This window comes from Physeter macrocephalus, chromosome 1, assembly GCF_002837175.3.
Source record: "Physeter macrocephalus isolate SW-GA chromosome 1, ASM283717v5, whole genome shotgun sequence".
Classification (NCBI taxonomy): domain Eukaryota; kingdom Metazoa; phylum Chordata; class Mammalia; order Artiodactyla; family Physeteridae; genus Physeter; species Physeter macrocephalus.
Genome location: NC_041214.2, coordinates 80,835,556 through 80,857,830, shown reverse-complemented (window position 1 = coordinate 80,857,830; position 22,275 = coordinate 80,835,556). Strand labels below are relative to the sequence as shown.

Genomic DNA, 22,275 nt, shown 5'->3' with positions numbered 1-22,275 from the left:
TGCCAACAAACACATGAAAGAATGCTCAACGTCATTAATCATTAGAGAAATGCAAATCAAAACTACAATGAGATATCATCTCACACCGGTCTGAATGGCTGTCATCAAAAAATCTAGAAACAATAAATGCTGGTGAGGGTGTGGAGAAGAGGGAACCCTCTTGCACTGCTGGTGGGAGTGTAAATTGATACAGCCACTATGGAGAACAGTATGGAGGTTCCTTAAAAAACTACAAATAGAACTACCATATGACCCAGCCATCCCGACCTACTAGAGCATGGACCTGAGGATATGGGGAGGGGGAAGGGTAAGCTGTGATGAAGTGAGAGAGTGGCATGGACATATGTACACTACCAAATGTAAAATAGATAGCTAGAGGGAAGCAGCCGCATAGCACAGGGAGATCAGCTCTGTGCTTTGTGACCACCTAGAGGGGTGGGATAGGGAGGGTTGGACGGAGGGAGAAGCAAGAGGGAAGAGATATGGGAACATATGTATATGTATAACTGATTCACTTTGTTGTAAAGCAGAAACTAACACACCATTGTAAAACAGTTATACTCCAATAAAGATGTTTAAAAAATATATATATATATAAATGTAATAGAGGCATTGTTATGAGATTAAATTATATTATAATTCGAATCATTATAGGATTGGTTGGTGAATGCATTCATAATTAAAAAGAGTGACTATTAGGAACTATTTTTAAGTTTCAGTATTTAATTTTATGTAAGGCCATGAATCTTTCCAGAAAAGTCCTATTTAAGAATTGTTTAATTTTTTTAAAAGATAAATTACAGGAATATTGCCAACTTTGTCCCCTCAACATTTCATGATCTGGAAAACCTCCACAATTATGAACAACAAATAACTGATAAATTATCTTCAACACAGAGAAATTTTGTATTTATTCTTGTATCAAGGAAATCTAGATGATGATGGTAATAGATTTCAGTCTGAGTTTTGGCTTAGTATTGATTTTTAACACTCAGCTATTTGGCATTTGGCCCAAGTGGGTAATGGGTACAAATCTTCTATCAGGGGATTTTTATGCTTTTATACTGAGAGACAACATGTAGGTGTCTCCAGGTCAGACTGGAGCAAATTCCTCACGTTTATCTACCGTTAATTTGTTTACAAATGCTTTCCATGGTCACCATCTACTAATTCTGCTGGTGATCCTTAAGGGTCAGGTGATGGGGGATCCTGAACATTTGACCCCATCTCCATTCCAGTGCTTGGAATCCCCCAGACCTGGCTTTTAGTCCTGGCTTTGGAGCTGTTCCTGGCACACATAGAGTAAGGCATTTAATTTCGATACTGCCTGTCTTATGAGAAGAAGTGTTAGTAAACTCATTAATTAGGGTGTGTTTACAGTTCTATTCTGAACATCAGTAGCTTCTAAGTTTAATTAAAATTGAGCACCTTCTTGAGGACGGACGTGCTCCTTACATGCTGTGTGTCCCCGTCAGCCTTGGTTTCCTCTCTCGCTCGCACAGTGAGCCTGATGGTCATGTCTTCTCCAGAGACCTTTCAGCTTTGTCTTTCTGTTGTGTGATAAAGGCTGAATAGTGGAAAGGTGAGTCTTGATGACTGTTGGAGTCCAAGCCAGTTTGTATTTGCTGACAGGTATGACGGAGGGCAATATATTACATTCTAGGTTTAATCAGGCTGGTTCTTAGTTGTCACTGGAAGTGCAAATAATACTTCTTCCTGATGTATGAGATGAAATTGGTTGTCTGCTACATATATTTCTTATTTTGTCTTCAGTTCACGGTGTGGTCATGGAATACACTTTTGGGGACAATTTCAGGTCGGTTTATTTGCTCAATAATGATAATAATATATTCATTGTCATTTAGTGAGCATCTAGTATGTACCAGACATCTTTTTTTTCCTGTATTTTTATTTTATTTTATTTTTTATTGAAGTATAGTTGACTTACAATGTTGTGTTAGTTTCAGGTGTACAGCAAAGTGATTCAGCTATACATATGTGTGTGCGTGTGTGTGTGTGTATATGTATATTCTTTTTCAGATTCTCTTCCCTTATAGGTTATTACAAAATATTGAGTATAGTTCTCTGTGGTATACAGTAGATCCTCGTGGGTTACTTATCTTATATATAGTAGTGTATATATGTTAATCTCAAACTCCTAATTTATCTCCCTGCCCCTTTCCCCTTTGGTAACCATACATTTGTTTTCTATGTCTGTGGGTCTATTTCTGTTTTGGATATAAGTTCATTTGTATCAGTTTTTTTAAGATTTCACATAGAAATGATATCATATGATATTTGTCTTTCTCTGTCTGGCTAGTTTCTGGTATATAGCAAAGTGATTCAGTTAAATATGTGTGTGTGTGTGTATATGTATATTCTTTTTCAGATTCTCTTCCCTTATAGGTTATTACAAAATATTGAGTATAGTTCTCTGTGGTATACAGTAGATCCTCGTGGGTTACTTATCTTATATATAGTAGTGTATATATGTTAATCTCAAACTCCTAATTTATCTCCCTGCCCCTTTCCTCTTTGGTAACCATACATTTGTTTTCTATGTCTGTGGGTCTATTTCTGTTTTGGATATAAGTTCATTTGTATCAGTTTTTTTAAGATTTCACATAGAAATGATATCATATGATATTTGTCTTTCTCTGTCTGGCTTACTTCACTTAGTATGATAATCTCTAGGTCCATCCATGTTGCTGCAAACACACAGCATTCTTAACCTTAGAAGAAAAACGACATGCAAGGCTTATATTCTAATTCCCATTTTGCAAATAAGGAAACATAGGCTTAGAGGGATGAAAGGACTTGCTTAAGTTCACAAAGAAAGTGGCAGAGTCAGCATTTACCTAATTGCAAAGCCTCTAGCCCCACTTCCACACTGCCCCGGCGTTGAAGTCTGGAAACAGATCCACATACTCCTCCTTCCTCCTGTCCTAGTACAGTGGGAGGGAGAACGTTACATGAGCCTGTGCTGGCTCCTGCTGCCCGGGTGTCCTTGACTTGTGTTCTGATGTGGGGGACATACCTTCATTAATTACAGGATGCTGATGACCCTCCAGAAGGCATCCGCTGACAGACCCCAGGGGAAGCTGACCCTCCCCTCCCCCCACCAAGAGCTCACCTTGGACTCCCCAGCTGGAGGGAGGATACCTTGACAAGGAGCTGGTGCCTGATTGGGATTACTGTGCTGCTTGAGTTGAACTGCCAGTCAGTTCTTTTCATTTATTTGCTGTCTTGCTTTCCTTTGAACATTTTATCCAAACTTCCAGGAGTGACTCTCAATCCTGGCTGTGTTTTAAAATCACCTGGGGTTTTAATTATAACCATGCCTGTGTCCCCCTTCTAGACATTCTGATTTAAATGGACTGGGGTGGGGCCCTGGGTATCAGCATTTGAAAAAAATAAGTACTCCAGAGGATTCTGATGTCCAGCCAAAATCAGTGCTTTAGGGGCAGAAAAGCCCTCTCTTCACTCTTTTGTTGACGTGGTATGTTTTCTTCCGACTTCCGTGAACCCTCAATCTTATGATGTTATCATTCCATTGAGAGGTTGAATTTACTCATCCAAAGCATTCATGCTTTTTTGAGGCGGCTTAGACTTTCGAGAAGGTGTTATGGGAACAGACACAGATACTGAAATCAGTGGCCTTAGAGGACGGGAATGAACCACTTTGGAGCAACCAAAAGACAGAGCCATGACTTTTGCCACCTTCCCTCCTAATTCATTCTCTCCCCACAACCCCGGCACCAGATTTTCAGCGTTTGAAGGAGTGTGTTTTCTAGTTGTGGGGTACTTACAATTACTTCCAACGATTTTACTCTTGAGCCTATTGTGGCTTATTTACACTAGCTTGGATATATGTTTCTATGTAGCCTCTTTACTTTTTGTTTACCGATTGAATTTACTATTAACATAGAAAAGGCTGGCTTCAACTGCCAAGATGACTATGCGTGCAGAGGCACTGCATCTTGCTCTGGTGGAGGTACACCCAACCTCCCAGGCTGGCATTCAGAATTCTCCCCATCATCTGATGCCAGTATTTCACTGTGGAATTAAGGCCACTCTTTACTGTCTTTGGGCTCCAGCCAGCTGAACTGTACCCTGGACCAGGGTCTGCCTGCCTTTGTTCCCTTCTCGTCCTGCTGGAACATGACACTCAGACCCTCATCCCAGAGGCTAGAAATAACATTTTCTTTCCTAGAACCCCACACTGCTTTGAGTGGGAGCACTTTTAGAACTTATCACATTGTACCTTGAGCTATTCTTATTTATGCGTGTGTCTAATTCTTCCCCTTCTGTAAGCTTCTGGAGGGTGGGGCAGCCTCTTAATTTTGGTGTCTTCTGCTGTGCCGAGAATATTGGAGCCGTTCCCTGAATGTTTTTTGAGTAAATGTGTTACTTTTAGTTCAACTCAGCAGTTGTCCAAAATTAACCTCATGAGATGTTGGTAGCTTTGGTGAACATTTGGAGAGGTCTACGGTGATAGAGTGAAATCCGGTGACCTAGTTACAGAATATCCCCTGCAGGCTCACTGGTGAGGGAGGCTCATGTTTAAACTCTGTGAAAGAAGAGCCTGGATTTTTTATGGTGGCGGTTGTTTACATGTCTTTTAAAATGACCCTTCCCCCCTTTTTTGTGGCTTCATGATTTAAAAAAGTTCTTTAGATAAAATTGGATATTATCAGCTTTACTCCTGTAGTAATTCTAATCAAGGTCGTTTGTTATTTGAGGACATATTGACTAAACGTTTATTTTTTATTTTTCAATTTTTAAAAATTTTATTGAAGTATAGTTGATTTATAATGTGTTAGTTTCAGGTGTACAGCAGAGTGATTCAATTATACATATACATATATTCATTCTTTTTCAGATTTTTTTCTCATATAGGTTATCACAGAATATTGAGCAGAGTTCTCTGTTCCATACAGTAGGTCCTTGTTGGTTATCTATCTTATATATAGTCGTGTGTGTGTATGTTAATCCCAAACTCCTGGTTTATCTCTCCTCCCCACGTTTCCCCTTTGGTAACCGTAAGTTTGTTTTCGATATCTGTAAGTCTGTTTCTGTTTTGTAAATAAGTTCATTTGTATCATTTTAAAAAATTAGGTTCCACATATGAGTGATATCACATGACCAAGCTTTTAGAATGGGGCTGGCACCCTGCTCAGTGCAGGCATTAACCAGAGCCGGAGATGCTGCTTCCGCCCTCCGGGTCTCAGCCTGGCCGAAGCGCGCACACCCGGAAGCCTCATGTGCTGCGGTGGGTGGGTGGGAGGGTGTGCAGGGGGCACAGGGCCAGTCATGACAGTCTCTATTCAGTTCTTCATTTACCAAATGTAGACTGCACTCGCATTGTTAGTGAGCTGCTGGCCTCTCCCGATATTCCCTGCAAGTATGATTCCGGTTATTATTAAAATTAATTAATAATCAAATTAATATTAAACATAGTGGTTCTTTTGGTAAAAGTAACATATGCTCATGTTGTAAATTTAGAATGTGGAGGAAAGTGTAAAAAAAAAAAAAGAAAACCACTTGTAATCCCACCCTTGACAGGTCACTACTTTGACATTTTATTTGTGGAATTCTGTTTGGCTATGTGACCCCAGGTTTTTTACCTGAACTCACTCTCCACAATCTAGTTCTCCGCTCTACTTTATATAATATTTTTAAAGCATTTGAGATTAAAAAAATACTGTATTTCAACCAAAATGCACATTCATCTCTTTTGACGCAGGCTAACCTCACACACACACACACACACACACACACGCATGCACACGCACACGCACGCACACGCACACGCACTCACACACACGCACACAAAGGGGAACGATCAGTCTTGTTGAGAACCAACTTCTCATTTTACAGATAGGAAAACTGAGGCCTAGAACTTGTCCAAGATCACATTAAAAAAAAGTGGCAATCGACACTTCAGCCCAGGTCTCCTGAATTCCGGTCCAGTGCTCTTCCTACTCGACAGTGATACCTCCTTACTAGGTCATAGAAGCAGTGGTGGAAAGAGAAAAGGAAAAACACGTCAGTTCTAAAGAGTGCAGGTTTTTTTCCCTGCGTCCTTTCTCAGAGCTATTTTTGTGACTATTCAATACCTGCACAATGCTGCCTCTCGCAGCATTCTGGCTGGACCAAGAGGCCATTCACTGCTGACTGCAGCCATGCTGTTCCTCTGCGGCAGGCTCCATGGAATCCTGGGCCCAGAAAGCAGATGGGAACAGACCTTTTCAATCAAATTTCAGGGTCTGAGTGTACGCAGAAAAAAATTACTGTGTATCCTGTTAAACTTGTGTACTTAATGAAACAGTGATGGATGAGCATGACTGACTGGGGGTGGGGCAGGGGGTGAAGTTGAGGTGGATTCATCTTAGGCTGTAATTCATTCATGAGCTCCAATAAGTCTTATACACAAATGTAAATTATTCATTCTCTCTAAATGTGACCCTATTATTCTAACTCCCCAAACCTTCAGTTGTTTCCTTTTGCATACAGAACAAAGCATGGACTCCTGCCTGGCATTTGAGGCCCTCTGTGATCTATCCTTGACACTGATATAATATGGAGATGTAATAATGTAGCAGTTAAGAGCCAGACTTGGCAACCAGGCTGCTCCACCACCAGTTAGCACTCTTACCTGGGCAGGATACTGCACCTGTGTTTCAGTTTCCTCATGTGTAAAATGGCAATAAGATCATTCTGGGGAGTAAATGAGATAGGATTTGTAAAGGTTTACCAGTGACTAGGTCCTAATCCATTACATAGAAAGTGCTTTCTTTGTTTATTAAATGGGTACCTTTGCAACTCCTCCACTGATAGCATTTCCCTTTTGCACTAGACTTCTGGTCATTCCTGAGACGGTCCCCTCATTCTCCTGCCTCTGTGCAGCTGCGACCCTTAAATTTAACATGTTGGCTCTCTCATTTCATGTGTGTCCAAATCTTAATCATCCTTTTAAGGCCAGGCTCAAATGCATCTTTATCCATTTCTTTCTTCACTAATTCACATATTCTTTATTCCCTTAACAGATTTTTTTTTTTAGAGATTCTGTTGTGTGCCAGGTGCATTATTTAGGAAGGCTTCCACGGTTCGTGGAGCTTGGGGAGGTCCATCATTTCTGCCATCCCTCTGACACATCACCATGGATGTTGCTTTACAGTTTTGGATGGGTTTGTTTGATCTACCCTATTAGAATATTAGCTCTTTGAGAGTAGAGTGCTTATTAGTAGGTGCTTATTAAGCTCTATTTAAGTTGAATAAATGAATGAATAAAGTTACACTTTGTGGGTATTTATTACCTTCTAATAAAGGCAAGAAAATAGGAACAACACTGTGTGTTGTTCTATCTGTGTGTGTTGAAAATAGAACCAACTTCTCATTTTACAGATAGAAAAAAATAGGAACAACACTGTGTGTGTTGTTCTATCTGTAAAATGAGAGAGAGAGAGAGAGAGAGAGGGAGAGAGAAGAGATAGTTTGAATGGGAAAAAGGACGAGGCTAGTTCTGAGGGCAGAGAACCCCTTCCAAGTTGAAGAAAGGCAAAAAAGACAGGAATGACAGGAAAACTGCAGAAGTAGAGAGAAACGGGATGAGAGAGGTTATTCTCTGAACTGTAAAGCAGTTGCTCCAAGAAATGGTTTTCCTTAAGTGGTATAAAATGTGAAGCAAATTGGGTCTCACTTTATCTTTTCCTCTTTAGGAGGTTGGAGCTGATTTTTAAAATGAGGTGGGGGAGGGAGGTGGAGTTTGGAGAAGGAAAGTGAAAACTGTTTTCTGAAGTTCTCTTGCTAAATAGCTCCCTGGAGAGAAAGTTCAGAGGGAGGGCCTGCCTGAGCAGACTAATTCGCTCTTTCTTTTCGTCTTTTTTGTCGTCGTTGTCCTGCTCACTCTCCCGTGCCTGTTCTTCACTTCCAAACATCTTCTTTCCTTCTTCCTTTTTTTTTTTTTTTTTAAATCGTGTAAGCATTACAAATGAGAAGCTGGAGGAAAATTAAAACGAAACACAAGGCAAGCAGATAATTTCAATCTCAGTTATAAAAATGATGTGTTTTAGATTTGTTTTCCTGATATGTTTTCCCACTGGGAGCTTCCCCTCCTGCCACCCCTCCTCATTTCTTTTCCCAGACTTCCACCCACTTTCTGACTCAAAGCCGGAGAGGAGACTGGCCACACAACCGGATTTGAGAAGTGAGCAGGGCAGTTTTCAAGTGCTGATTCTAGAGGTTTAACATGAGCAAATTCCTGGCCTTTTTCTGAAGATGTTTCAGCTGACTTTTTTTTTTTTTTTTTTTTTTGGTCTCTCGAGTGTACTGCTAAAGATGCTTTGGTGTGGAAGGCACCAAGTTTCAGTGATGGGCTTGCCTTGACTGAGTGCTTGGCATGTGCAGGCCTTAAGCTATTTGCGGGGGATGCTGAGATAGGAAAATGGGACTTCTGACTGCAAGGGCTTGGCTGCGTGTGTGTGTGTGTGTGCACTTGTGCACTGTGGTTGCTGTGGGGATTCTGGTTTCTGGGGATGGAAGTGGGGGCCAGGGAGTAGGTAGATTGGTTTGCCCACAACTGATGATCACCTGGAGGTGCTGTTTGCTGCTGCTGGGGAAAGCTTCACTGGGGGGTGTGGTGTTGAAAGGTCTTGAAAGATGGCTAGGACTTTAATCAACAAGGAAGAGAGACATGAGTCTTCAAGACAAAGGGAACAGCAGAGGCATGGGAAGACATAGAAGAATGGGGAGCGGCAGGCTGCGGAGGTGAGGAATCATAGAAGGGGTAAATCTTCCACCCCACTCTATGTTTGGTTTTTTTTTTTTCCCTGTAAGCAGAAGGGAGGGATTATGAGTTTTAGAAAGAGCTGTGATAGGATTACTCTGGTGTGTGTGTGTTTTATTTTGCTTTTACTTTTTAATTTTCCGAGTCTTTTTAGGAAGTGTGAGGCAACCTTGACACTGGGAAGCGTGCACTGCCTGTCTTTCTGTGTCTTTTCTTTCCTCTTCCGGCCTGGCCTGGGGCCTTGTCTGGCTTCTGATAGTGAAGTGTGGCAGGGCCGGCTCCTGGGAGCCGATGTGAGGTCTGAGCAGACCCTGGGCCTGTTCTTCACGGTTTTCCATCCTTTTTCCTCCTCTTTTTTCTCTCCTCACCCCCAGCAGGAGCAGCAGCCCCCCCCCTCCCTACAATAAATAAACCAGTCGCTCCAAAAGGTTCCAAGCACATTAGTCACATATCCCAGAAGTTTAATACAGAATTATTTTGACAGTGAGAACAAGAAGTGTTTTCTAGTTGAACGCACAGAACTTGCTTCTTCCAACTGGGCTTTCTGCCGCAGAGACAGATGATATGTTTTTTAGATGGATCAGCCGTGCAGGAGACTGCGTCGCTTCCCTTGGAAGCATGACAAATTGCTCACTACCAAAAGTGGTTGGGGAAAAGATGTGAAATGAGAGAGAGAGAGAGAGAGAGAGAGAGAGGGAAATCGCATCCTTATTGAGAACAACGGTTTTCCATCCTTTTTCCTCCTCTTTTTTCTCTCCTCACCCCCAGCAGGAGCAGCAGCCCCCCCCCTCCCTACAATAAATAAACCAGTCGCTCCAAAAGGTTCCAAGCACATTAGTCACATATCCCAGAAGTTTAATACAGAATTATTTTGACAGTGAGAACAAGAAGTGTTTTCTAGTTGAACGCACAGAACTTGCTTCTTCCAACTGGGCTTTCTGCCGCAGAGACAGATGATATGTTTTTTAGATGGATCAGCCGTGCAGGAGACTGCGTCGCTTCCCTTGGAAGCATGACAAATTGCTCACTACCAAAAGTGGTTGGGGAAAAGATGTGAAATGAGAGAGAGAGAGAGAGAGAGAGAGAGAGAGAGAGAGAGGGAAATCGCATCCTTATTGAGAACATAACTTTCTCCCTAATAACTTCAATCAGCCACTGAGAGCTTTCTATGTGTTTATTTATTTATTTGGCCGCCCCTGGAGCTGTGAAGTCCTTTTTTAAACCCGGGCTCACGAGTGTTCTAAAAGATGAGGACAGATCGAGTTATTGCAATGCGGGTGGATCTCCAAGCATTCCGGTTGAATAGCTCTTCCAGAAATATTTCTTGACTCACTAATTTAGCACTTTCTGTTGCCGTTACTAAGCAGATTGGAGAGTCCTGCCTGCGATTTCGCCAGACTCCTCTAGGGTTGACGTGGATCCTCTTATTCCTATCTGGCCCGTGAAAAGGTGGAGGAATGCAAAGCTGAAGTCTACTGGCGCCCAAGAGGGAATTTAACCTGAGCTGCCAGAGTGCCATCTGAAGAGCCAGAGAAAAGTGTGTGCTCTCCTTTCCCAGCTTCGCCCTTCTCCTTCAGGGCCCAGCCACCATGCAGGAAGAGCTTTCTTCCAAGGTGGTTGACCTGGGTGTGAAGACCCAGAGGTGAGCGTGGAGGATAGAAGTTAAGGAACTTCCAGACCTGGGATACCTGTCCTTCTGGCTCCCATGATGCTCCACTTCTTGCTTCTCAAATCTTTCTAGAGATTTCCAGCCTTTTGGCAGCGGGGGAAGTTGACCTCTCTGATTGCAGTGCATGCTCTCTGGAGTGCTTTTAACCCCTTCTAATTGTTTCTCATTAGCCCCTCATTCCCAGGCCTTCATCCAAGAAACGTCTGTGTGGTCCAGACATTAACTGGCCCTCATGAAATATCGTGGGATATCCCAAGGCAGGTTTCCCCTGCTATCCGGAAGTAGAGCATTCGTATAAAATGTTTTATGAGCCGAAATGGAGTAAAGCGAAAATCCTCTTCGGCTTTCTTTTGGTTAGTGAAAACAAATGTAATGTAGGTCTTTCATAAAAGCAGAGTGCTATAAAGAAAACTTTTGAAAAGCAGAAGATACCTGAATATAGAATAACAAAAGTATAGTTATATGGTGATGCTGTTGTTAAATGGTTAAATAGGCTTCTATCCAGGGCCAAGTTACCGTCCAGAACTCTGTGCCTCTGTGGAACCCACTTTGAAAACCATTGTAGTGGAGGTGCTTCAAGACTTCTGGCGGCCCTGGCGACCATGGTTCTGGCTTCTTCAAGCTTTCTGCCTTTTTGGACATCTCTCAAGGTTGAGATAGTGGCACCTGTACAGATGAGGAAGATGGGCCCAGAGGGAGACATGATCTTACACTGGCTCTGAAATCCCACGTTTTGAAGGCCTTTTGGCTCGCTCACTTCTGGTGATTGTTCTCAGGTGGCTGCTCCGCCCCCAGGCCTCCTCACCTGGGCCTGGACCTGTGCCTGCCCTGGCCAGCACCACATAATTATTCATTGCACTGCACTGAGCAGTCATCTCAGTAAATTCTTGCTACCATTGCTGGGCTCCCAGCCTCTGTCTCAGGAACATTATGAGAGGAGTAACATGGCATTCAAGCCATTTTTAAGGGAAGCTTTTATTATTTTTTTTAAATGCTGAATTTGCTTTTTGGCAGAAAAGTAAAGCATGGGCCATCTCTCATTTCTCTATTGATACTTATGCAGTACCTACAATCGTATGACACTCTACTATTCCCCAAAGAAGGTTCTGACCTTTATGATCATACTTGACATTTTCACATTGCAAGACAATTTCTAAAGAGCTTTTTTTCTGGCTAAGATCTCACTTGAGCCTCACAATAATGCAGATGCAAAGGAGACTCAATGAGGTAATACATGTAGAATCAGAGTGAGGCTCACACAGTTCACAGTCAGGTTGGGAGGAATTACGGGCATGTGAACCTTAGGCTCCCTGACTCATACCATTGCACCAAAGTATTCCTTCTCCTTGTAGCAGGAGTTATGAACGAATATGCCACTAACAGCTACTGTTTATTAAGTGCTTATTTATGTGTCAAACACTGCTAGGGAGACACTTTGTAAAAAGCTCATTTAATCTCTTCAGCTGCGGTATAAGGCAGAAATGATCATGTCCAGTTTGAAGACGAATCGCTTGAGAGGACAAGTAACTTGCTGAAGGCTCCTCTTCACAGAGTCAATGGACCTCATATTCTAACCAGGACTGCTTGCCTCCAGAGGCCTTTCACACAGAGGATGTGATCTCTGCCCATCCTTCTTCCTCACTAGGGACACCAAAAGTGCTCTCTTGAAAATGACAAGGCTAGTTTGTGGGTGACCACACGCTACAGTGAGTGCTGCATACTGTGGAAAGTTAACAGGTGGCCATTTTCTCTCTGCTCTTGGAGCTCGTAACATCTTTATGCAGTCTCTTCTCCTTTCCTTTTAGATTTTATGCGCTCACCATGGGAAATTACTGATCTGTGCACCATTGGGCAAGTCATTTCTATTCCTGGCCCTTGGTTTCCCCCTCACTCAAAATAGCTTTTCTTTCCTGATCTTTCTGTCCTAAGTTTACACGTCTGGGGGATGTGCTTATTGAATTCTCTTCGTATAAGTCCTTTCAAAAATATTGTCGGGAATTATAGATGCTCAGTAAATGCTTGTTTTAAATTGAAATGATAATTGCAGGTAATGCCAGTTTTCAAAGAGATTTTCTGCTTCTGAAATGCAATTTGCCAAAGTTTGAAAGTCAGACACCACATGAAGAGGTAACTAAGTCGTATCAGGGAAGATGAATGCCTAATACATATTCTGATTGGTTTGCTGGTGGTGTCTTGTTTTTTTCAGTGTCAATTTTGTCTTTCTAATTCTTGTATTAGGACAGCTATCCTCCCCTCCCCCAAGACACACGTCGGCATGCGCACACACAGACACACACACACACACACACACACACACACACACACACACAGAGTTCTTGAGCAAGAGACCCTCTTACATTTGTTAAATTTGTCACTTTCTCCACAGAATCTGGTTAGCATACCTTTGGGTGAGCAAAAGAAAAATCTTTTTCTCTGTGCCAAGTTCAGGGTGTGAATCAATTCTCCCTGGCTTTTGCATTTTAGTAAATGTTTCCTAGATGGATTCATCGAATTTCCAGTAAAGACAAACAGCTCAGAAAGCAGATTGCTTTCATACCCGAGGCCTGAGTTCTGTGACCCAGGCATTGGAGCTCAGTTCCATATATGGCCAAAAGAGAAACAGGGTGAGGGAGCGGAGGGAGAATACCAGACATAAAATGCATTCCTGAGAAGTGTGCGTTCGCAACTGACAAAACAGGACCCTCGTTGGTTTCCATCTTCTGCAGAACATGAAACTGTGACGTTTTCAGAAAGAAGCCAATGTTCCAAGCATCTGCCACAGGGAACAGTTTATTTTCCCTTTTCTTTTTGGTCACATGTAGGTTTAATTAGGAGTCAGTGTTGAAGTCAATGCTAGCAAGAAATGAGGACTAAAAAATTATTCTTGGAGTCAGCAGATGTGGGTACTCAGCCCAATAAGACCGCCATCCAGCTGTGAAACTCTCTCTGGCTTGTTTTTTCTCAATGTCAGAGTGACAGGGCTGAATATGATGATCTCTGAGATCTCTACTATTTCTGTTGTCTTTGGTTCTAATTTTGCCTGAGATTTTCCAGTTCCTGTGGAATTCCCCACAGAGAGTAGTTTCTAATTCCTCCAAATACTTTCTGTGGTTTGAACTTAAAAAGACAAAATAAAAACCCTGGTCTTGAATTTTTCTTTGTGATTTCCTTAAATATAACTTGGACACATTGTTAGCCTTTCACTTGGCAGATAGCTTCTTACTGAGGGTGGAGATGGTTGCATTTACTGCATCCTCATGGTCTTCTCCCCTCTGCTGGTCCCTCTTGTTGTTGGAGAAGAAATTCAGGTATGCCCAACGCGGAGTTGTAGGAACAGGTGTGCACTTAGCAAATGCAGCCTTGTAATGGCCTTATCAGGTGTCTGCGTCTTTTATAAATTCCGTCTCCTCTGCGGGAGAAGCGGGACTGGTAAGAGGCAGCTCCAGAAACTTCCTCACACCTCAGGAAATGGAACTAGGGATGTGAAATTGAGGTATTGGCTTTCCAGTTAGTAATTGGATGAGTCACTTGCCTGTCCCACATGTTAAGAGGTTAAGAAGAAATAAAAACACAAAATTTTGGCCCTCAAGAGGACCGCAGTCATTTCTACTTTATGAGACCAGACATGGTTTCTTTCTTTCTCTCATTGCTCAGTTGAGATAAAGGGAGGCTTCTCTGTTCCCTGACAAAACGTTCCAGCCCTTGGGCTTTCCTGTCTTGATGGCAGCCCATGCCCACCAGCACGCTGAGCGGTCGTGGAAAGGTGCTGTTTGGAGGAGCCCAAGGTGGTTCAGCAGGCATCCAGGGGAGCCCCTTCTCCCTGCTGAGGCTCATCTCTGGTGCCGCTCTGCCTTGCTGCGACGGCCCCTTCGATGGGACCAATAAATGCTTCTGCATAGCCGCTAAGTCCTAGGTGGTGGAGGAGGAGACAGGCGAGTACTGAGAAAGCAGAGAGCGATTGCTTCAGAGAGAGTGGGAGCTAAGAGGTCTGTGTTCTGTTGACACGTGTGCCGTGAGCTTTCTTTGTGACTTGGTCAAGATGCTTCAGGTCTCTAGGCCTTCATTTCTCCATCTGGAAAGTGAAATGCTAGTGGGCCTTGGAGGTTATTTAATTGAATATATTTCCAGATCGTTGCTTCATGTCTCATATTGCTCCTACTTCATATCCCCAGTCATACTGAGCTCATCAACTTGCACAGAGTTCTGACCAGTCCTCCTTAACGTCCAATAGAACAAAGACAGGATGGCTCCTCTGTGGGTTCCCACTCATTATACTATTTTGACCAAATTTTTTAGCGAGGCATTCAACTCACTTCACAGTCAAGTTCCAGCTGATGGCTCTGGGTTGGGGAATGGGGGCTTCAGCAGCCTTTCCTTGCATGGGTGGTCTTCATCTTGACTTTGAGCCCTCTGGTGCCACAGAGGTAGGTGTGTGCATAAAAAGAGGAGACTGCGCACGATGACCAGGCAGCGTAACTGGGGCTGGAGTGGAATTGAGAAGAATGACTCAGGATCCTGGGCCTCTGTGATAGACTCTACCAGTGAGTTAGGGGATATTTAAGGAAACTGAGCACAGTGTATCTTCTGTTTTGGTAGAAAGCATACATTGTAATGGTTACAAATGCTTGGTGCTATTATGAGAAAACCACAGGGAAGACCAATCATATAAACGGTAATAATTTATTGGCTAATTGACTAATCCTTCGGGGAGTATGATATGTGGTGTAGGTTTCTACAGGGCTTTCCAGTGGACTAACCCTTTTCCATACCCATTAACTCATCAGATCCTCATAGGTGAGGTGGTAGGCTAAAGAATATACCCTCACTTTACTTAAGAGCAAACTGATGCTCAAATAAAGTTGAAGAGGCTGCCCAGTGTTGCAGGGTAAAGAGATGGCATGGCAGAGATTTGTCTAGTGCTTTTATGCCTGCACTGTGTTTCTTTTTGAAGCTTCAGCCTATCCAATAAATTAGGATAAACACACACACACAAACACACACACACACACACACACACACACACACACACGTACACACCCACCTCCCCCATCAGAAGATGGTAGAAGATGGTATTTAATTAGTTGTGGATTGTGCGAGCCATAATATTTGGTGAATCAGTCTTGGTGATGAGTGGGGTGATGTGACAGTCAGTTCATTTTCACAGCTGAATTCTCAACTAGGGCACTAGGACAGGGAACAGAACTGAGGATTTCTAGTTTGGGACTGTTCATTCTTGCATGTATACTTTCACTTACCTAAGACAGCAAAGAACTAAAAATTATCAAACATTTAATATGTGCCAGGTTTAGTGCTAGATGCTAATCCGTAGAAGTGAATCATAAACCAAGGGTTGGGAAGGACTTTAAAATGTGTGTAGAATACCCCATCTTTCCTCTCACCCATCAGTTCCTCCTCTGTTATTCTCATCAGGTGATATGTCCAACTGTACTTGACTACTTCATGTGATCTCTTATTGCAGGGGGTAGTTGCTCCAAACACTTTGATCTTTAATGTTTAGAGAAATACCCAAACTATTTGTAACTTCCATCAGTGTTAATTTATTCATCTGTTAAGTGGCTTTATGAAAATGGAATCCCTCTCTTACATTTATGTTTTTTTCTTAGAGGAAGTTACTTGGGTTGGCTGTCTGCTCTTGAGAGAGATTATTAACTCTCATTTCTCCTAAAATTTCCTCTTACATGATTTGGGGCTGCTTATCTTGATTCTGGAAGGTGAAAATTGGGGAAATAAGCCCATATTGTATTCTTTCAACTCCATTTTTGGGACCAGAATTATATCTGTATAATTGCTCAAATTTTGGATCATGTAGGAACATGTTTCTGCACATGATATTTGAAAACTATTTATACTTTCTTAGAAGTGCAAACTCTTCAAGTTGGAAGGGAGCATAAAGATCCCCTCAGATAGCCCTAGACTATAAATTCCTTGAGGTCAAGAGCCGTGTCAGATATATTTCTGTACCTCTTACTGCCAGTGCCAGGGGGCCTTGACAAAAGAATTGGATTGATTGGATTTCTCAGTTTTTGTGCTTTCTTTGCCCCTTCCTCAACTTGTTCAGTCATTGGGAGGGGTTGTATGGACCCATTGAGTGTGATGGATAAGTAAATCACGGGGTTAACCCCCCTCCGCTAGGGCTTTAGCTGTGTTTAGATTTAAGAATGCTGAGTAACTCATAAAACACGATTCCAAAGCACTTTGCAGATAGAAAGTGCTTCATGTGTAATAAATAATAACGGGCTATAGAAACTTCTGATAGATCTTATGGTGGTAGAGTGAAATGGTTGGTGTTGACCCCTTTCATCATTTTGCAATTAGTGTTTCCATCTTCAAGTCACTGTATATTCCTCATTGTGGGCAAAGTTACTTTCTGAACTGGCTAGGAATTAAGCCTTCCAATTATCGTTAGGAGAGGGATGGAAGGAACATCATGAAAGTTGATAGGCAAGTCTTTAATTGATAGGCAAGGCTTTAATTCCCTGCTTAAATCCAGTCCTTTCTGGATCCTGTCCTCTTCCTCAACTGTTTTGTCTTTTACGGAGTCTGTAGTCACCTCTATTTTACTTCCAGACCATCGGTATTCTCAAGCAATGGAAAATGGCACCTTTCTCCAAAGGAGACGGTGGAATGGTCAGGGCCCATCCTGCCTTTGAATCATCAGTGTAAGAGGAATTTCATCCAGGGAATGGCCTGCCTTTCCTTTGTCCTGAAGCGTGGGCCAGTCTGATTCAAATTTGGTGAATATACGGTGACTGCCCAGCAGGAGCCATGAACTACGTTTTCACCTGTGTTATCCCACCTTATGAAAGTGAGTGAACTGAAGTATAAACAGAATCTTGCTGTTTTTCTTAGTGACTTTCAAAGCCTCTTTCTTCTCAGCAACAGTGACCCACTGTAGCTGAGCATTATTCATTCAATGAGTAAATATTTATTCAGCACCTACTATATTCCAGGAACTCTTCTCAGTGCTGGTCAGCGAATAAAACAAAGTCCTCTCAAGCTGACATTTGAAGGATTTAACACAAGTATGATTTTTAAAAAAATGATTTGGCAGAATTATGCTTAAAGAAATAAACACCACAAACAACACACCAGCTCTTTGCTTCTGCCCTTTCCTCCTACTCTTTCTCTTGTCTCTTATTTTTTTTTTCTCTTCATAACCTGACTCAACACCCTTTTTTCTCTCACCCTGTCTTACCAAGAAGCCCATATTTTCTTTTCTTTTTTTTTTTTAAACATCTTTATTGGGATATAATTGCTTTACAACAAAGTGAATCAGTTATAAAGCCCATATTTTCTTCATTCCTTTCCTTGTCTCCTCTTTATGTCTGCTTGTGCTTTGTACATGGGGGTGCAGCAGATGAGCCCTGATGCTGGCTTGCTCCCAACTTTGTGCTCACACCTTAGCGTCCCTGTGCTCCTGCTTCACCTCCAGGCGTGGAGTGGTGGGTAGATGCCCATGCTGCCAATTGGAACCTGGAGGGAAGGGTGGCTGGTGGCTCTGGAGCTTTTGGTTGCCCATCCAGCAGCACTGCATTGTCAGGATCCTGTTGAAGACATGGATGTGGCCCCAAATCCTAGGTGCTCCAGCAGATTGTCAGCTCATAGGGGCTTCTCTCAGGAAGTCTTCCTTGATTCTCTCCTCTCCATTCTTATCATGCATCTTTGCCAGAATAGAAGCTCAGTAAACTTAGTTTCTTTTGCTTCTCGGAAGTCTCATTATCTGGGCTTGACTTAATGGGACTTACTCTTTAATTTCATGGTTCTTGTGCCCATTTCTTACCTCCCTAGGAAGCATGGACTGTGTCCATGTGTGTTAAAGTCTGTTAAATGAACTGGGGGTGGGAGGGGTAGCATTTTACAAAAACTAAAATTTGTTTCTTGTTTTGGGATGGGACTCTTGGAGCCACATTTATTACTCAATCCTAGATTTTAGTGGCTCAAATGCAGAGAGCTGACCTCTACACTGATCAAGTGGTTGAATTTTCAAGTGCTTCTGGATTTCCACTCAAGTCTGAGGTTTGCAGTTGCCTGACCATTTCTGGGTTATTGTCATCTGCCCCTAAATCCGATATTTGGGAATGCGACCATGATAACTCCCTAGTAGATACAAAGTAGAACTGGTAGGGTAGAGCTTTTTTCTTCTCTGTTCCCATGATCTTGACCTCTAACATCATGCTTTACTTTTTTTTTTAATAAATTTTTTAATTTATTTATGGCTGCATTGGGTCTTCGTTGCTGTGCGCAGGCTTTCTCTAGTTGTGGCGAACGGGGGCTACTCTTTGTTGCGGTGCACAGGCTCTAGGCGCGCAGGCTTCAGTAGTTGTGGCTTGCATGTTCTAGAGCGCAGTCTCAGTAGTTGTGGTGCACGGGCTTAGTTGCTGCACGACATGTGGGATCTTCCTGGACCAGGGCTCAAACCCCTGTCCCCTGCCCTGGCAGGTGGATTCTTAACCACTAAACCACCAGGGAAGTCCCATGCTTTACTTTTTGCCTTTTGTTTCTGTGCTGGATTCCAGCCCCCAGTCTCTCTGGTTAGCATGATAACTCATGTTTATTGCACATGTACTAAATGTCAGGCACTGACTAAATTGCTTTCCATATTTCCTTTCATTTAATCCTCAAAGCCAGCCAGTGTAGTAGGTAGTAGTATTATCTGTGTTGGATGGATGAGGAAATTGAGGCTTAGAGAGGTTTAAGTAACTTGCCCAACATCACACAAAATGTGATGACAGGGTTTGGCACCAGCTTTTGATTTCTGAATTACTCTACTCACCCCTGGTTTCCTCTCCCGCCCTTTTCTGCTCACCTTGCTTATGAGAGTCAAGGACCAGGTATTGGATGGAAGGAATGCTCTGTCCTCACTTCTTTCTCCCCTTGGCTCCTGTAGCCAGAGCCCTCTATTCTTCTGACCTCTCATCAGATTCTAAATTGGCTCTCAAGGCTGAATTTGCTGACAGGTACCTTCTAATGGGTTCATTGTTTTTCATGGTTTACTTGGTTTATCACCAATGAGGGACAGCTTGACATTTACTTTCCCGTCTGTTGGATTCTGATCTCCTCTCAGTGTTTCTCCACACTTAGCAAATACTCTATGACCGTATGAACTGATAGCAAGTACCTTCCTGCATATCCATCATAATACAATATGTTGTAATAAGATCTAGAGGTATAGTTGAGATTTGGGGAGCAGTCTAAGAAAAGAGAGTGAAGTTTGGAGAGAGGCGTGGCCTTCACATCTTCTGGTAGGTGATGGTGAGCACAGCACAGCCCCTTGAAATCATTTGCTCTCCAGGGACCTGCCTCAGCCTGGGGCACTTATATTATTGGTGCTTAGCATTTTTGTATTACTTCACATTTGCAGAGTGCTTTCCAGTGATTTATTAGCTGTTCTTGTTTTTAATAGCCCCTGGAGGTAAGTTGATATTCAACCTTCTGAGAACATAAACGCATAGAGAAGGCTCATCTCATCAGATATTATTGGATCTGGGGTCAGGACTTTGAACTCCTGGGATAAGGCCATTTGGGGTCATTGCCTCATGAGGATTAATAGGAGACCAAGTGGACTTTACTTTAGCTCCCAGAGTCTCTAAGGCAGAAGTGGAATGATGGTAGCTATTTAAGGAAATTGCCTAGAAGCCATTATCAAAGGACCTGGATTCCAGTCCTGACTTGGCTGTTGACCATCTGTATTGACCTTGAGCCATCACTTTGCCTATCTGTATCTTGGATTCACTCTCTGGTAAAACAAGGGTCATCTCCCAAGTCCCTTTAGATCCAACATTGTGTTAAATATAATTCTATGACTTTGGACCCCTTCTTTGGAAGGGGTAGTTGGTGAATGATATGACAGGGAACATGGGTATAGATCTCAGCCATTAGGGGATGTATATTCAAAAGGTGTTCACCTTCCCTTTTCCAGGATCCAAGGACAACCTACAATGATAAGCCTTCAGATTTATTTGAAGAAGCACATAGTCCTCATTCACTGTAAAACTAAGGTACTGAGTGGAGCTGCTAGAGGAAAGCCAGACTGGAGCCAAGAGCATCAATCCTGCGTCTTATGGATGTTGTAGAAAGTAATTAGTAGGCTTGATTATCTAACTGGTTCAACAAACGTTTTGGGGATATGATGTAATGTGAGGAAACATTTAGTTGTCAGATTTTAGGGCTGTATCAAATTTATTCTTGCAGGAAAAGTCTAGTTGTCCTGGCAACCTGAAATTGATTTTCTTTTTGCTCTTGTCAGCTGAAACTGGTCCCCTTTGAAGCATTCCTCTAATTTAATATAGAGAAACTGTTTGTCCTCACCTGGTGACCAAATCGTTCTTAATGACAGGTGACCCCAGGAAATGGTTCCTCTTTCCTACCTGAGCCAGAGGCTATAGTTTATTACTGCCTTCACCTCATGTTGTTCTCTTTGTGGTTATTTATTCATCCGTGGAGTCAGGTGAGGAAGTAAAGTGGCATTCACTTAATTAAGAGTTCAGTCAGGCCTGTAGAGCAATGATGTAATGTGCAGCCAATCACAGCCTTTTGTTTCCAGTTACTTCTTGGACAGGGGTGGGATTAGAATGGGCTCCAGGGGAGGGAGTCCTTTAGTATTCTGTAACCTGGGGAGGGTGATGTAATGGCCCAGATGACTGTTTTCTGCCTCTGTCAGTCATCTCTATCAAGGGAAAGGGGATGATCTGTGAGCTAGGAAGGGTAGAATCGACGTCATTAAGAAGAAATTGATGTCCTCGACAGAAGAGGAGGTTGCAAGAGAGCAGTCTGCTCTACTAAATGATTTCAAAGTTCATGGGCCACATGTACTGCATCTCAGGATACAGAGAATGTCTGATGGTGACTGTGGAAGGGTGGCCAGTAATTCTGAGGAAACCTGGAAATCAGCAGAAATGCCAGAAGTGAGAGATGAGGAAATAGATATCAGTTATCAAAAAAAAAAAAAACAAACCCAAACAAACCAGTATCCGGAGTCTAGAATCTGCTGACTTTATTGTGATCCCCGGTATAATTCTAGACTTGCTTTTTCGACAGATGATTTATGAGTCTTTGAAAGGAAGCTGTGTTCACCAGGAGCTGGAACAGGGTCACCTCGCCATTTCCCTTTTTGTTTGAGTTAATCAGCTGGTGGATTAGAGTGATATCATAGACATAGTGTAGACCAGGCAGGCTTTGGAGTCAGGTTGTCTGGGTTTAAATCCAGCATTCTCTGCTTAGTAGCTACACGACCTTAGGCAAGTTGCTTATTTCTGTGACTCAGCTTCCTCTTCTATAAAGTGGGGCTAATGATAGAACAGAGAAAGACTCTATGAAATAATGCATGTGAAATCCTAAAACAACACCTTGCCCATATTAAGCGTTCAGTAAATGTTGCTATCGTTACTCGTAGTAGGGAGACCTTTGAATTTAATAAAGCATTTAAAATCTTTTACATATTTATAGATAAGGTGGAGACATGTAGGGTGGATTATGAAACAGGCAGTGGATTAATTTATGGGTCCATGAATGAATACACACTTTTTAGTAACATGAGTAGAGAAGCTTGAAACTTACATTGCAAGGGTGAGGAAGCAGGGAGTGAGTGAGTTTGTGAACCTTTCTGCAACTTACCAAACCCCTTCCTACTCCCTCATCCTTTTTTCTCCCAAGAAGGAACCATCATTAAAAATTTAGTATGTGTCTAGTTTTCCCCTGTACATTTATATTACTATAAATATATATTTATTTCTTGGTTTAAAAAAAAAACTCAAAAATTATTTGTAAAAAGTTTACATTCTTTGTTTTTTCAAAAGAA

The 22,275-nt window shown here is 42.4% G+C and overlaps 1 protein-coding gene across 12 annotated transcripts in view; it reads left to right on the top strand.

The window, feature by feature from the left end:
* Window positions 1–22,275, top strand: part of LPP (LIM domain containing preferred translocation partner in lipoma) — a 745,137-nt gene that overhangs the window by 122,675 nt on the left and 600,187 nt on the right. Inside the window, exon 1 of one of the 12 annotated variants that reach the window (XM_028492124.2) lies at window positions 8,189–8,209. The exons of the other annotated variants lie outside the window; for them this stretch is intronic. The gene's annotated coding sequence lies outside the window, so the exon portion shown is untranslated. Of the gene's footprint in view, window positions 1–8,188; window positions 8,210–22,275 lie in introns of those variants that run through there. 12 annotated transcript variants of the gene reach the window in all.